Genomic DNA, 16,738 nt, shown 5'->3' with positions numbered 1-16,738 from the left:
AACTCTCGAAAAAAATATACTGACGGTAGATGCCAAGAGTTCAACTATAACAGAGAAGTTAAAGACTATTCCAACAGTAAGCGGAATTCCCGTCCGTTCCTCTCTTATTTACGGGAAGGAGTCAACGACTGGTGTAATTTCTGATGTCGACCTTGACATCAAGAATGTGGACCTCAGGAATCTACTGAGTTCATCGGTGCACATTCTTGAGATTCACAGCTTGGGGAACTCCCGGTGCATCAAACTAGTATTTGCTTCGCCAACTTTGCCAATAACTGTCAAAGTGGGGTACGCACGTGATACACCGCGTCCGACCATTCGTCCCGAGGCCTCTGTAATGTCGGAAATGTCTCAAGATTGGTCACGTAAACACTGTGTGCAAAAATCAAGTGACCTGCGAGCGTTGCGGTGGGCAACATAATACCGCCGACTGTGATGCACCTTCATTGAAATGTCCCAACTGTCCTGGCTCTCACGAAGCAACGTCGAAGGATTGCCCGAAGATGCAACAGGAAGTTCGTATTCTCCGGAAAATGGCAAAAAAAAAACTAGTCTTCCCATAGACAGCTAGGCTGCTCAATCCGTTCGTCGACATAGATAACTCTCGCGTAAGAAGCGCCATCCAATGAATTCAGAAGAACTGGATTGTGGGGCGCAGGGGCCTCGACAACCACATGCCTGTGTCGGCATCGAGGACGGTAACCGCGCCTACTGCACATTCAGGATCTCCGAGAGCACAGAGCGCACATTCGTTGCCCCTGGGTGGCACAGACACGGAGTGGCCTTCGCTGCCCAGTAGATCCACGGGCACGATACCATGCCGTAGTGTTCCTCTACGTCAAGAAGTGGATTCTAGGGCTAGTAAAGCCGATGACCCTATAGGCAAGCAAGACGCTGAAAAGAATGATAAAGAAAGCGTAGGAAAAAAATGCTCAAACACCTGCTAGAATCAATGCACGTGATTCTCTGTGGTCTCCAGACTCCGGCCGCTAAAAGCGCCGTGCATGTTCTCACCGTACTGGAGCAGCTGATCGCTGCTCTTTACATAATTTAATTACCTTTCTTGACACCTGTGCTGCTCAAGCAGGAGAAGCCCATACACAAGCTTCTTCGCGGCGAGTTTTTGTGAACTTTCAATTGCATTCGTGACTCCTTCCACGCTCTGGAAGGTAGATGACACTTTTGAATGACCTTTTTGGACTTTATTGATAGCCATGAGGATGCTGAACTTGTCTTTACCGTTGTACATCCTTCTTCTATGTCATCATCACCCCTCATCCAGCCTTTATGTCCCCGTTCCCCCCTCGCACTGTGCAGAGTAGCAGGCTAGAGCATGCTAGCTAAGGCCGACCTATCTGCCTTCCTTCAAATAAATTATCTCTCTCTCTCTCTCTAGATGGAGTTATAGATGGGCCGAGCGACCTCGGCCGTTATTCCCAAAAAACTCTTCCGTTAGAATTGTTGGGAAGAAAAAATTTCAGCCGATCCTGACGCTGGAGATATCATTACCGAAGGCAGCCGGTCAATTGCAAATAACACGTACGAAAGAAAAGGATTGTGAATTCGGGCCCTGTTCATTTCCTTATACTGCCGAGATTCGTCCATTGCATGCAGACTTGTAAAGGGCAAAACTTATGATTGAGCGTGGACGCAATCAAATATCTAAGAACGTGCTCGCAGTATGTAATTTCTAGCATTCACTGTGGCGACACGCTGCGCAGTGCGAACTGTCCTTAGAAAAATGTATGCGCTATATAGATATTGTTATTGTATTGTCAGATGGCTTGTATACTACGTCGCGGACGCCTAATAAAGTACCGTTGTTAATCGCCTGTTGCAGATAACAGAATTCTGGTCCTTGAGCTAAATTATTCAGAGAGGCGGACATTACTTGCACGCGAAATCGAAATACATGTTTACAAAGTTAACAAAAATCACTAATTAACTTTCTAATTATATTGCCATTTACTAATTGTGCGTGCGTGCGTGCGTGTGTGTGTGTGTGCACATCATGCAAGTCACGCACATCATGAATTGTGTCGTTTCGTGTCGTTCCTTGCATGACACGCATAGCATTGGATATGGTTGCATAGCGTTGCACATTAGTTGTATACAGGGTGTTTGATTTTAGCTGCACCAATTTTTTAAAAATTGCCTGTGGCAGATAGCGCAATTATAATCCTTGATCTAAAATACTCGATCAGGCGGCCATTACTTCCACGAGAAATCAAAACGCCTAATTGAATAATTAACATGTTTACGCTAATTAACGTCCTAGTTAATTATTTTACGGCACATCTTTCAATCTACGAATTATAGCCGCTGAGTTCGCAAGGCGCGCCGTTTCGAGCTTGCGCCATATAGAAACCTCGGAGGCCGCACAAACCGGCACGCGTAGTCTGAAAGTGATACGTGTCTCGCGTCAATATCGTCTCTGCGGACACGTAAATACGACCACATCAAACTTTACATTAAGCAATGTGCTCCTAAATATACCCGTACAAACACAGGATACGCACCATTCCAGAACAATGATTACGAGAGCTGCGCCCTATATGTTTCTCTTCGCGTGGCCGTCGTCACGACGGCTAGAGCCGTCAGCTTAAGGGTTCCGTGCCAGGAGGAAATCAGTTTGGACGTGCACGTTTTCGTATCCGCTCCAGGAGACTTATCGCGTCGCCCGGCGTATATTGGTAGAGTGGCACGCGATTTACATTTGATGTTGTGTTCTTCTTTCCAGTGCCCTTTTCTCCCAGTACGCGCTAGATAATCCGCAAGACCTATAGTCAATACCTCGTATAGTACGATCCCGTCACACACGTCGAAGAGAGCGGAAAAAGGAAGAACACGGAAAGAGGATGGCCCAAAAAGAAAGAATTTCCAGTGTTCGCAGGGAATTATCTTATAGTGTTGGAGATAAAGCGCGCGCGACTACGGAATTCAGCAAATTCCGAACGCTGCACCAGCTTATATATCGGAACTCGCGGCCAATTTCGGCTAGTCGCTTCAGAGCACTTCGACAGCCAAGGTCCTGCCAGGCAAAAATAGGTCTCATCGACTAAGTCGGCCGCAATATGCTATAAATGAAGCCTGAGTGTAACAACGAGGCTTGAAGGAGCACTGAAGAGAAATAATAGGTTAGGTTAGAGCTTCAAACACGCACGCACACACACGCGCGCGCGCGCGCGCGACGCGCACTTTTTGGTATAAGACGTTGTTAGGACACATGTCCGAGCGGATGTGCACGTTATACGGGTCGGACTTCGGCCCACGACAAAACGTGTCGAAATTCAGAGCTTGTCCTGTGCTCTTCTGCGTGTCTTGTTTTGTTGTTTCATTGCCATTGTATCAAGTAGACATCTGACACCGTCCCAAAAGGGATAGAGAAGTGTGCCTGTCTTGCGCGCCACTCCTGAAAGACGTGTATTGGCGGAGCCAGTAAAGGCTATATATATATATATATATATATATATATATATATATATATATATATATATATATATATATATATATATATGCAAAAGTATGCAATGATATGCAAGTATATACAGCGCTATATGTATATCCATTATACACTGCAAAGAATCACGCGCAACGACACAATTCCCAATTAGAGATGCTGGAGTAAGGGAGCAGACCCTGCAAGCGCCTTGCTTTTATCAACATTATCGTTTTCACTTTTCCCGGCCTCTTCCAGTCACCAAACGCCCCCTGAACAGAAGGGCGCGAAACCGCCACCCTTGGCTGTCAAGGTGGCCGCCCCAAAATGCATGGCGCAATCCCGGAGTCAGTGCAACACTGGACTAACCTGCAGCGCTTTTTGCATTGCTTAATTACAATGCTTAGTAATGTCTTATGGTGCTGCTGGTGTGTATGTATAGTTTTGAGATGCTCTATGCATTTTGAATGTCTACGGTTCATTTGTATTTTGACGCTGAAACAGTGTTTGTTTTATACGGCGTTATTATACTCACAAAGCGAGCCTCTCATAAACGTATCTAATAATGGTTCCACAATAAAAGTAAATGATCGCGCCATGCAGCTACACGCCGGTATACTTGCTGCTGCGATGCGAAAACCATATAGGTTCCAAGCACTTTGTAACTATTCCGAAAGGAATGCCCGCTTTTACATGTGAGTGGTGAAAGATAGCCCGAGTTGCTTTTGCGCCAGCAAAACCGACGTCATAAATCAAAATAAACACACTTTTACAACAGTATCCGTGTATGGAAGGTCATTTCAGGTGACACTATATATAAGCGCAGCGTATAGTATGCATGTAACACCTTAAGCAAGTTTCGAAGACGTCACGAATATGTGATGACACGCAGACAGGCTTTCCCGTGCATCAGCAACGTATATCAGGTACAGGGTATGGTAAGAAAATGTATAGTGTATGTGCAAAACACTCCCTCTATCCGCGAGCCAGTAACCACAGCTAATTTGTTCTCTTTAGACGCATGCTTAAGCTTTTTCTATAGCCTCAACATAATTTCGCCGACCCTGCACACGTGCCTTATTCCTTCCGTACGTGTGCCCGTAATTTTTTTCGGGTACAAGCGATCTCTCTTCTGGATGGGACGGCGCTTACATCTTCCGTCCCCTGGGCATGGGGTCATACACCTAAGCAATCCGTAATTAAGTCATCCGAAGTGATCAGCTCCAGCATCTACAACAAACGTTAACCACCCGATGTGGCTACGTTAACCACCCGAAGTAAAAGTAACCAGAAACTTTGATCCTGTATGTAAACGCTTCTTCTTGTCTAGACAAGCGCAATAACATCTCCTTTACAAATTAATTCTTGTTCATGTATGCAATGTTATTATTCACTGAGAAAATATGTACGCCGTTGACCTATTTGCTATTTCTGTATTGGTACTAGCCACATAGGCTATTGGTCCAACTATTTTTGTACGTATTCTTAGCATTTTATAAATAAAGCTTATTTTGATTGATTGATTCATTGATTCATTGTCATTTTTACTGAGTCATGCTCATGACTATTACTTCTACCAGCATCCTGTAGTGTTTCCTTCACTTAGTACCCACGTCCGAACCCATTTGAGTGGTTTTTAACTTTTTAGATGGGTAATTGTCATGACCTACATGACACGCATGTCATGATATTCATGTCATGACATATAATTTATGTTCGTCGTACATTCTTGTCATGGTATGTCAATTTTGGTACATACCAAGTTAACGAAACGACCATGAGAGCACAAAGTCGTAGGCGGCTTGATGCATACGGTCAAAGTAGCAAATGTTCGCCATGCTCTCTAAACTGCCGGCACAGGTCAGTGCTTATTGTTAGTTCTACGGTCTTCCTCCTCTGGACCCCGGCACACACCGACGTTCCGCTCGCGGGCAAAGGCGGCCCACGCCGCGGCTCGAGGTCTCACTCGCCGAGTCTCGCCTCCGCCCCCGAGTGCGGGGCGTCGGATCTGCCGGATCGACACTACGACAGACACGCTGCAACAACAATCACAACAGCTGTGGGGCGATCGCCTGACCAAGTTCAGTGACCTAACACAACACTACAGACTCGAAAGACGCTAATTCCCGCCACCGCACGTTAAATTAAACAAGAAAGAGGCCGTAAACTTATGCTTACTACAAACAAACAGAAGATACTGCTCCAGTCTGGTAGACTGCTCCCTCCCTGATAGTGAGATTATATTTGGGTCATCAAAACAGTGATGAGTTTATTTAGGAATACCATCGTTTCTCTCTCAACGCATCACTGTTTTGGTGATCCAAATATAATCTCACTATCAGGGAGGGAGCAGTCTACCTGACTGGAGCAGTATTTCTTTATTTGGGGTGTTGGTATACGCTGCGCTCCGCAACAACCCAACGACCGCCGCTTCGCGTCGGCGCCCGGTACAGCGGCTTCGGCCGCGGCACCGAGGTACAAACGCGAGCAGTATCCGCTTGTTTACACCACCACAGTTCACCGAGATCAAAAGCCGTCATGCCACACCACCACTACTGCAAGGATTTCCGCCACTAGAACAAACGCTACAATAATAAAGCGCGGCCGGCGTGGCCCAGACACCGCCTGACATTCAACGCGCCCTAAACGATTCGCTCCCTACGCACGTAGGAGCTGCGCTCAGCAAGGTCGCTGCGCCCGGTCCCGGAGATGAGAGCCACGCTCAGTAACTAACAGCCGCCGCGCGGCCGTGCAGACCAGTGCCTCAAAAGTCCCTAAGCAATTATGTCCCTAGGCACCTAGGAGCTCCACGATTGCCATGACAACACGTGTTAAGCGGAAGTCACGTGAGATCTGCTCTGGGCCGTCCGGCAAGCCGAAGATGCCGCCCGAGTCTAAGGACTTCGAGCCGACACCTGAGGCAACTAAAAGCAAAGTGCCGGCTCTTTAAATAAACTTTATTTCTTCTTCTATACACTGTGTCATGTGCAATCACCTTGACGCGACGAGTGGTTTGAGAATTAAACCACACGGAGCACAGGAAATCTCGAATACCATAACTGTTAAAAATACATCTTGTTTTAACCTTCGAACCAGCTTTGAAAGTGCCTCAGATGGCATATGTTACCTGAAGTCTGAAGTGTTCAGTACGTTTTGAGAAAGAAAAAAAAATCGGGGTAGGTTGCACTAGTGGCACAAGGCTAAAGACACAGCGGAGCTGATCGGTTCCTAGCTGGTCATGGCTATACGAAGCCTATAAGCATTTCCTCGTGGTCCGTGGCATCGGGGAACGCCTCGCGAAGCACTTGCAGTCCTCGGCACACGTAGGGGATGTGGGGCGAAAGCTATTCACAGTGTACGGGCGGCGCGCAGCAGACGAAAACCTGAACTTCCCGCTCGCCATGCTCTCTAAACTGCGCATGCGCGAAAAAAATAAAAAAACTGCTCATAGGGACTACTACTGCTACTGAGGAGTTGTCCAGTTGCCGGTTTTGCCCTGTTTGTCCCTAGCGGAGCTCACTGCGCGCGAAGTCGTGTTACGAGAGAAAATTTGGGGGCTTTTGCTCTTTGAATATCTGACTTTGACTAGGTACTACGGCGGAGAACTTCCTTTGCTCGTTTGGCTTCCGAGACTTGAGGTTTGTTTACGCGATGCTGGCTTCCCGCCGCCGGCGTTGGAACGGAGAAAACGCTGGGCTGGTGGTGACTAGGCACAACTGTGGCTGCTGTTAAGGGATCGATGGTATTCCTAAATAAACGCATCACTGTTTTGATGATTCAAATATAATCTCACTATAAGGGAGGGAGCAGTCTACCTGACTGACTGAATAAACTTTATTAAAACCAGCAAGAGGTGGTGGCTGGGCCTAGGCCTCCCACGTGGGGACGTCGACGTGTTGTTCGCCGCATCGCAGGCTTGCTGGGTCGCCCAGAGTTGGTCGTCGCGGTTGGAGCTACGCAAAGCAGCGTGCCATCTAGACGAGAGGGTCGTGGGGTTAGTGTCGCGTTCCACAACACCCCAACGATCACGGCTTCCGCCGCGGCACCGGGGCACAAACGAGAGCAGTGTCCGCTTGCGCGAGAGCGAACGCTCGCGTCGTCGCACTTTCACTGCAACAAAAAAAAAAAAAAAAAAAACTTACCGTGTCGGCGTCATTGCTGTCGCCTCAACACACGGGCACCTTCATCCCGCCGTCTTGTTCCCTTTGTTCGCTGTGAGCGTGCCTACTTTCGTCGTTGAAAACTTGAGCGACGCGGCTTCTCGGCAGCGAGGCGTGTAGCGTCGTCAACGGCCCGCGGGCACAACCCCTACCCGGAGCATGGAGTTTTCTATGACCCGACGGGACGGCGAGACGAGACCGCAAACGCACATGCCGGCTAGCCTAGGGAAAAACGCATACAAAACGAGCAAAGGAAGTTCTCTGCCGTAGTACCTAGGTTCAAAGTCAGATATTCAAGGAGCGACAACTCCCCAGTAGTACCTAGACACAGGCGAATCTTCAAGAAACAGAAATCCTTATGTGCAGTTTGTTTATATTTTCGCGCATGCGCAGTTTTGAGAGCATCGCGAGCGTGACGTTCAGGTGAGACGAAACGCCGGGATGACGTCACGGCGCATGCGCAGTAGCGCGCAGCTGTTGGGAGCTCGGCTGAGCCGCCGCCAGAGGCGCATAAGGAGAAAAAAAAATTTCACGTCTTTGTCTCTTTCATAAAATTTTTTCTTGAACCAGTCACTGAAACGCGAGCTTTTATCACAGCCATCGTATTTGTCAGCACATATTGATCACGAGCATAAGGTCACCATTCCTTTTTGCCACACTAACCTGTTTCATGATTCATGAGGTTTTACGTGCCAAAACCAGTTCTGATTATGAGGCACGCCGTAGTGGAGGGCTCCGGATTAATTTCGACCACCGGGGGTTTGTTTCATGATTCATTTATACCAAAGGCTAGGTCAGACTGGAACCACCTTCCCAGTGCCATCGCCAGCATTCAAGATGTACAGTTACAGTGTACTTCTAGTACACTGTAGTACAGTCATTCAAGGCCGCAGTTGTTCACCACTTCACAAAATAACCTGCGCAGCTATTTGTTAATTCAATTAGTTTTGTATTTTACATGCATAATAACGTTGCTAACGCTATTGTGATTCAAGGCCTTTGGTATTGTTAAACCTGTTAAACTGCTCTGTTAATCATTATTTTTCTTGTTTTGTTTTGGTTTTTTTATACATAGCTTTGTTGTTCTTTACATTGCGCTTGTCTAATCAGAATGTACCCACCCCCTCTGCAATGCCACTTAGGCACTGAGGGTATTGCAATAAATAAATTAATTAATCCTGCAGTCACGAACACCGCGAACGTACGGCGCTAATGGGGGGGGGGGGGGGGGGGCGACGGAGAAGCGCGGTTGGCGTCAGCAGCACCTCTGCGCGTTGCCTCGTTGGTACTGCTACAATTTGTTTCTCTCTCTCTCATTCTCTCTCCCGAGCATAGCGCGCGACGCGCGCACTCGCTCTCATTTTCTCTTTCTCTCTCCCGCGCATACCGCGCGACGTTCCGCGAGGTGGTTGCTAGGCAACGCAGTGGCAGGCAGCTGCGGCGTCGCTGGTTGCCATGGCTATGGTGCGGCTGGTTTTTCGTGAAACGCGCACGTTTTACGGCTGGCTTAACAGCTTCGCTGTTTAAAAAAAAGAGAGCCACGTGTCGCTTATTGCTTTCATGATGTATAAAATATGATCGCGCTTGAGCCCAACAGCGACCCATTGCAAAAGTACATTTCGTAAAAAGCAATAGAAAAAGCAAAACATTTTGAAAAATGTATTTTTTTTTCTGTAACATGCCAAAGTCAGTACATTCTCGATGTTCTATGACTGGATCACTAAAAATTTGGAGAAATCAGCAGACCTACCGATAAATCAGTAAATGCGAAAACACCCGTGTACTTAGATTTAGGTGCACGTTAAAGAACCCCAGGTGGTCCAAGTTTCCGGAGTCCCCCACTACGGCGTGCCTCATAATCAGATCGTGGTTTCGGCACCTAAAACCACATAATGAAATTTTTTTTTAACCACGCGCAGATTGTCGCATGGTTGCGCGACGTGCATCGAGATGAGCGGCTTCTTCGGGTGTCCGGATCTTTTTTGGTCATCCCATGTCAAAGCTATATGTACTCGCCACAGAGTCAACGAAGTTCTGCCGCCGTCGCGGCGGCTCCGAGCCTTATCTCCCAGGTGACGTCACGACCAAGCTGCCTCCAAGCCTCCAAACTTGCCGGGGCGTGGCTGGTCGAAACCTGCCGAGCCGCCGCCAGAGGCGCCTGCTGCAGTCACGGACACCGCGCGCGTTCGGCGCGAACGTAGAGAAGCGGGGAAACGCGAACGGCGTCCGCAGCAGCTCTGCGCGTTGCCTCGTTGGTGCTGCTACAATTTCTTTCTTTCTCTCTCTCATTTTTCTCTTTCTCTCTTCCGAACATAAGGGAAGGGGAGCATGCGCCGCGCACATGCTCCCCTTCCCTCTCCTTAACGTTCCATGTCAAGGCAACATGTGCACGGCATGGAGAGGAGGCGAAGCACGTGCACGCCGCTCCGCGAGTTGGTTGCTAGGCAACGTAGTGAATCATCGCTCGGCCAGCGCCTGGCTCGGCGAGGTATTTTGTCCGGGACATACCCACTAACGGTCGGCTTACACAGCTCCACTCAAAAAAAAAAAAAAAAAAAAAGGAAGGAAGGAAGGAAGGAAGGAAGGAAAACGATTAAAATAATGAGTTTCCTCGTAGCTTGGGCCTCACGTCGGTCCGTTACACCAAACGGACGCTTAGGAGAGGGCTCTTTGTCTCCAGGCCTCAGACATCGTTGCCTTGACGGTCGCGTGCTCTCGCACTTCGCGCCAAGTTGAAAGAGTAAACGCACGACAATCAAATGAAAAAAAAAAAACAAACAAACAAATGCTAAAGAAACACCCAGGAACCACAATATCAAAATCCCACAGAGCGAAGTTACAATGGGAGCGTCTGCAATCGCGCCTTTTTTTTTTTTTTCCCTGCCTCTTCTCTTGTTTTTATTGGGTTGCATTTGCCTGCCTCGTAGCTTGACCCTCCGCACGCTACTCATACATATATAGTCTGTGCCACCAAGCGCGCTGGCTTACTGGCGCGCTGGCTTAGACGTGGGAACCGCAGCCCACTCGTATGAGGACTCTCGTCACAGACTGGAAGAACAACAAACTGAAAAGAAGGGGGGAGGAGGGGGGGATGCAGCAGATCCAACGAGTCGGCATCTATATACAGCGAAGCTTTGTGCGAGTGCATAAAGAGCCGAAACACAAGTTTGTGTTCATTGAATGTGCGCACAAAGTGACACGGAAGGCTTTATGAAGACATTGTAGAGATTCTAACGCAATGCCGCTGCCACGGATACGCGAAGGCGAGCCTTCTTGTTTTTTTTTTTTTTTTTTTCTTTCCCCCGCAAGACCGGCACCGCCGCTGAAGTAAGAGAAAAACATCGCCGGAAAGAGCGTGATGTATCCCAATAATGCCGATCACATTAAAACCCACTACAAACCCAGGCGAGGTAGGCAAAGGAAGCTACGCTTTAATAAATGTTCCGGCAGAACTCATCTCGCGATGAATGTCGACGTCAATGCGATTATAGCATTGAAGCAGTTTCGCGACACGCGGTATTGCCAACGCACAAACGTGTCATGTGTGAACCGCGTATGCAACCGGGTTCCTCTAATGCGCCTCCCACTGAACACGCTGCTCCATCTAGGGGCGCCGCTGCGAAGTCCGCGCGTGCATGACTGTAACAAGGTTGTCTGAATATATATGACGCGGGTTCTATTCTGCCCAGCACAGGATAAATTTCAAATTATTATTCTTATCTTAATTGAAGAGCGGCAACCCAGTGACCCAAGTTGGTGTTAAAGAGGTTCATGATGAGCGGCACATACCGAGTGTTACGTATCCAGTGATCTAAGTTGGTCCGACGGTTGGTTTCGAACCCGGTTCTTCCAGCATAGCAGCCCGATGCTCAACTCGTATTACACCATGGACTACCCAGTGGCCCAGGCTGGCGGGAAAACGGTTAGAGGCACCGATAGATGGATAGCTATCTGAAGCTGCGCGAGATATGCTATAGGATGATATCAAAAAATTGTACTGACGTGTGCTGTTGGGAGTGACAAAAGCTGCGAGCCCCTTGTGATGTGCGTGTTGCGCCAAAGCGACTGTGTGGAACTGTTGAATACGTGGCTCAGGGTGCACAGAATGAATGACATATTTGAACGCTGTACGACGAGGACATTGAGTGTCGGCTGAAGTGGTGCGACATTTCGGCTAATCTTGATCAACTAGGACGTCTTGAGGAAAATGACCTCGCCGGTTCGCAGTGTCCTTTGTGTGATATGATGAGGGGGACGGACGACTTCGAGGAAATAACTGCCACGGACCGGATTGGAGCCAGACAGACATAGTGGCCAGTTTCCGAGAAATCATATCACAGCGTCTTATGCAGGCACGCGCGATCCCTACTTTTGTGCCAGCCTCCCTCATTTTATCATTGAACTTTTAATGCGTTAGCATTCTTTGGGTGCTACCCGAACTTTCCGGGGGCTATCTACCTACCTATACGTTTGTATCTAACCATTTTCTCGCCAATCCGGGTCATTGCTAGTCCGTGGTCGAATGGTTAGCGCATCGGGCTGCATGCTGCACTGAGGTTTGAAACCAACCATTTGACCAACTTGGGTCACTGGGTATGTGCCAGCAGGTGTGCGCCGCTCGTCAATGAACGTATTTGACGCCATCTTGGGTAGAAGTAGAAGAAGTAGTTTATTGATGTGAAAAAGTAGAGAGGTCGGCCGGAATATGGAGCATCTGGCCTGCTACTCTACGTAAGGGAAGGATGGGAAGAAAGAGGGTCACAATGGGGGATGATAATGGGAGGAACTAGGTGAAAGGACACATTGCACAAATGATTATCACAAGCGTGAGTCCAGGCCCGTGTCGCCTAAGAAGCGTGAAAAAGCACGCATTGCCTCTGTTGTCTGACAACTCTGTGGCCCTGCGCCTAGCAAAAGGTCCTCCGACAGTGGTCTAATATATAAATGCCATCTTGGGTAACTAGGTATGTGCCTCTTGGGGTGTGCCACTCTACAATGATGAAAAAGATCCCTTAAATTTATCCGATGCTGAGCGGAATCGAGCCCTCGTCACAAGGGCTCCTCAAGGATGGCAACCCGACGCATTAGCAGGCTGCGCCACAAATGCACCGGGTATGTTCCGCTTTCAATGAACGCCTTTCGTGCCAACGCTTTAGCGAGCTGCGCCATGAATGCATTGGATATGTGCGGCTCTTCAATGAACCTCTCGCCAACATACGTCACTGAGTTTGTGCCACTGAGTGTGCGGCAAGCGCGAGGGAACGATTGCCAGCATTCGCAGGCGCCGGCGCGCAACCCTCCTGGTCTCGGAGGCCACGTGCGGACTTCTCGGTAGTGCTACTAGATGGCGTAGCGTGTCCAGAAAGAAGCGCGAGGAGCTCAGTTACCGCATGACGCGTTTCTCGGCGTTCGCACAAATCGGCGCGGAATGGATTTCGGAGGCTACGCGCAGGCTTCGCGGCGGCGGCGCTAGATGTCGCTGAGTGTTCTTGGGGAAGCGCGGAGGAGGAGTCCCGCTGAAGTACACGCCTCATGCATAACTTGTTTCGACGGTGGCAATACGTTGTGCGGCTATATTGATTCAATGCGCACGCATCACCGTCCACAGTATTCGTGAGATGGGTTCTGCCGCAATTCTTTATTATTCGTGACCTGGAAGTACAGGGCGCGCAGCGTTAAAGAAAGGAAATGCGGGCAATATCGATGACGATTATTGTTGTGGCACAACATAAGCCCGAAAGGGTGCAAACTATTTAAGAGGGAAAATTACGTTACATCCTAGAGTTTTTACATGCCAAAAATATGGTCTGATTATGTGGCACGCCGTAGTGGGGGACTCCGGATTAATTTTGACTACCTGGGGATCTTTCTCGAGCCCCAATGCACGGAACACCGGCTTCTTCTTTCCATTTTTTTCCCTTCTTTTTTAGGAGTGCAGGTCACGAACAGCATACGAGCGTGACGAAGCATTCTTGACTGGAAAGTAGCGAGCGCTGAGCAAAAAATTCATAGCCCTTCCACTACTGTGAAGCTGCCATCTATGGTGGGTCTGCTGTAGTGAACATTGCTATAGTAAATTTATATATTACCATTATTGATTATATTTAGCGTCTTCGGCATGTTCGTCAAAGAGCAAGGACACCGGCGTCTTGTTTTCGCCCGGCGCGATGGCCAAGTAGTGCGTTTGCTGCGCCAAGTCCGCCCCATCGTCATAGACTAGCATATGAGGCACAGCTCATAGCCGCGGCACACTGCACGGCAGCGTCAGGATCCTGTGAGATCTCTCCCGCTCCTGCTCTCGGCGACTCATACCCACAAATCCAACGCGAGTATGAGCCACGCGTGATTTCTTTGTTAGCTTCCATCTTTCTTTCTTTCTTTCCTTCCTTCTTTCTCGTCCCTGGTTCATACGCGCATATTCAATGCGGGTATGCGTCACACGTGATTTTATTATCGTCAATCGTGACGTAACTGACGAGCATGTGATGTTATCGATGTCATGGCCTATCAGTCATGTTAGTCATCCGCTCTAACAACTTTGCTAAGGCACAACTGGCGGGAAACCGCCACGCACATGGAGCCAAACCACCACGCACATGGAGGCGAAATTGTACACGTCTGTCGGTCTACGGTCGCGATCTGCGCGTGCCGAGCACGTGCTCGACATCCAACGGCACGAGCGCAAACCGAAGGGCGCCAACGAGCCAGCTGCGGAAAAAGACGACGATGCTCGAGCCAATGCTGATGATCATAATGCTTTTCTACACGCGGACACGATCCTGGGGAAACTAGCCCTTAACCCAAAGCGTGTAAACGTCTTTTACAGTGAGTACGACGCTGCCACCGGAACAAAAAGGTTGTCGCAGTTTCACCTGAAAGGCGAAGCATCAATTGCGATAGCAAAATTGTAGAGAGCTATACGGAGCAATGATATTAGCTTTATCAGCTGTATAAACTTGGACATGCAGCAGCACCGGCAACGCGCAGAACTGTTGTCGACGCCGTCTGCGTTTTGCCCGCGTTCGCTCAAAATGCCTGCGGCGTTGGTGACTGTTGCCCTGATATACTCTGATATAAATAGGCACTTGGTGCCGCAGCTAAACGTCACCTCCCTTCCCTCCCCCACGGCCTCTCGCGCGTCGGAAGAAGGCGCGTTTGCTCTACATATATGGTGATTGTAAAGGAGGAAAGAGACGCCTACTTCTGCAGCCCTTAAGGAAGCACGGAGCAGAACGCGCGTTTGTTCTCCGCCGTAGTAGTGATTTTATTGAAGAAGAAAGTGACGCTTATTTTCTTCTTCAATAAAATCACTACTACGGCGGAGAACAAACGCGCGTTCTGCGCCGTGCTTCCTTAAGCCGTGCGTTCACTCCCCGTGAAAGAGCGCGTCCCTCGCGCCCTTTCACTCGCACATACAGCGTTCGGCGGCGCGCGGCGACGATTTCATCTCCATTGACGTCATACGGAACCTCACGGCGACGGCAGAAATCTGCTTTTGAGTGTCCATATAATTGCTATCGCAATAAAAGCTAGAACGACGCAACAAGTCGAGAAAAAGGGACGCTCTCCTTACGTATTTTTGTATGTACCCTTTGTGTTAGGAACGCTCGCTAAAGTTCGAATTGCGGAGCGACGTCGAGGCTGCCTGGAGCGTCCAAGTCCTTCAAGCCCCCGAGAATCGTCTACGTTAACGAAAACCTCGGGTTGAAAGCGCTTGTCGGGCCAAAACGTAGCGGGTTAGACCGAGGGAGCATCGGAGAAGATCGACTTGCTCGACCCACTTGGTAAAACGCATGTAAACGCGGTCGCGTCGGAACGGGTCAGCCTGGCTTCTGACCCGACCCCGTCGCTTCCAGCTGATACAAGCAAAGCTTGCGGCAGCGGAGGTTCTGAAGCCCATGCAGCGCAAAGCAATGGCGGCTGCTGACCGTTGTAAACGCCTTTGCAACGCGCCTGCCAAGGTCGGACCATCACGTGATCGTGTATCATGTCGCGGTATGCAGGTTTTCACAGCCGAAAAGAAAACAGCTAGGCGCGGCTGCGAAAGACGATATCCGAATACCCGATATTTCGATTACGAATCGAATAAGTATTTGCTCTTAGATTCGACAAACCACTATTCGGAATTGGCGAATATGCGTTCCCATTGAAGTATAAGAGACAATAACACTTATTGGAATCTCGAGACAAAAAGGCCGACGGAAGCGGAGAGTGGTTGGAATGATTGTGCTGCTGCATGATAGCGGCGGATCGGCAGAGCCACCAGGGCCCGTATTCGCAAAACCATCTTACGTAAGAACTGTTCGTAAGAGAGAATTTCAGCCAATGTTGATGCTGGACATATTTTCGAAGGCCGGCCAATGGCAAAGAGCACTTACGAACGAAAAGCTTTGCGAGCTTGTTTTCTCAATTTCAGCGAAGCTTTTCTTCTTGTTTTTAATCACTAGCTCTCACCTCGGTTGCATCTCTTCAGCCAGGTGTACAGCGCTGTAGTTGATTTGCAGTGCTTGGCCCCTTCAATGAACACAACGCTTTAGATACATACGATGACGCGCTGTCCTCGTTTTATTAGTCAATGTCATGATGCATCCAGACTACTGTAATTTGTCATTTACAAGCCCCTCAGTTGACCGGACGTCCAGTTATAATTAAACGGCATGGCATTTATGTATCGGATATAATTAAGAACACGTTTTTTTTTTTATTTGTCAGACGGACTCCGAGTTAACATAATAGTTTGCTTTCTTAAAAATAAAATATTCAATACTTTGAAGGTTATTTTCCTCGAATATTCGTAGTCGATTCGAAAATTTTACTATTCGAACACCCCTAAAAATATATATAGATGTGTATGTTGCAAGAAACGACCGAAGCTGCACAAGAACATCGGGAGAAAACGTGCACAGGGCGGTTGGCAAAGCACACGGACAAGTGCGCATCTATTAAACCTTACCGAGAACCAAATAAACTGGGCCGAATCCGCCGAGCGCAGCCGATCCACAGACGACACGCAGGCGAGCCGAGAGGCACGCGAAAACAGGCGAAGGAAACTGCCTCACGGAGGGAGGGGGGGGGGGGGGGAGGTTGAAGTGAGAAAGAGACATATTTCTGCAACCCTAGTAGGAGCACGGCTCAGCGC

At 48.8% G+C, this 16,738-nt stretch overlaps 1 protein-coding gene across 2 annotated transcripts in view; it reads right to left on the bottom strand.

The window, feature by feature from the left end:
* Window positions 1–16,738, bottom strand: part of LOC119460945 (endosome/lysosome-associated apoptosis and autophagy regulator family member 2) — an 82,222-nt gene that overhangs the window by 63,890 nt on the left and 1,594 nt on the right. The window lies entirely within an intron of this gene.

The sequence above is a fragment of the Dermacentor silvarum genome, chromosome 8 (genome assembly GCF_013339745.2).
Source record: "Dermacentor silvarum isolate Dsil-2018 chromosome 8, BIME_Dsil_1.4, whole genome shotgun sequence".
NCBI classification, from domain to species: Eukaryota; Metazoa; Arthropoda; class Arachnida; order Ixodida; family Ixodidae; genus Dermacentor; species Dermacentor silvarum.
The sequence above is the reverse complement of the archived record's forward strand: the minus strand, read 5'-3'. Positions and strand labels throughout refer to the sequence as shown.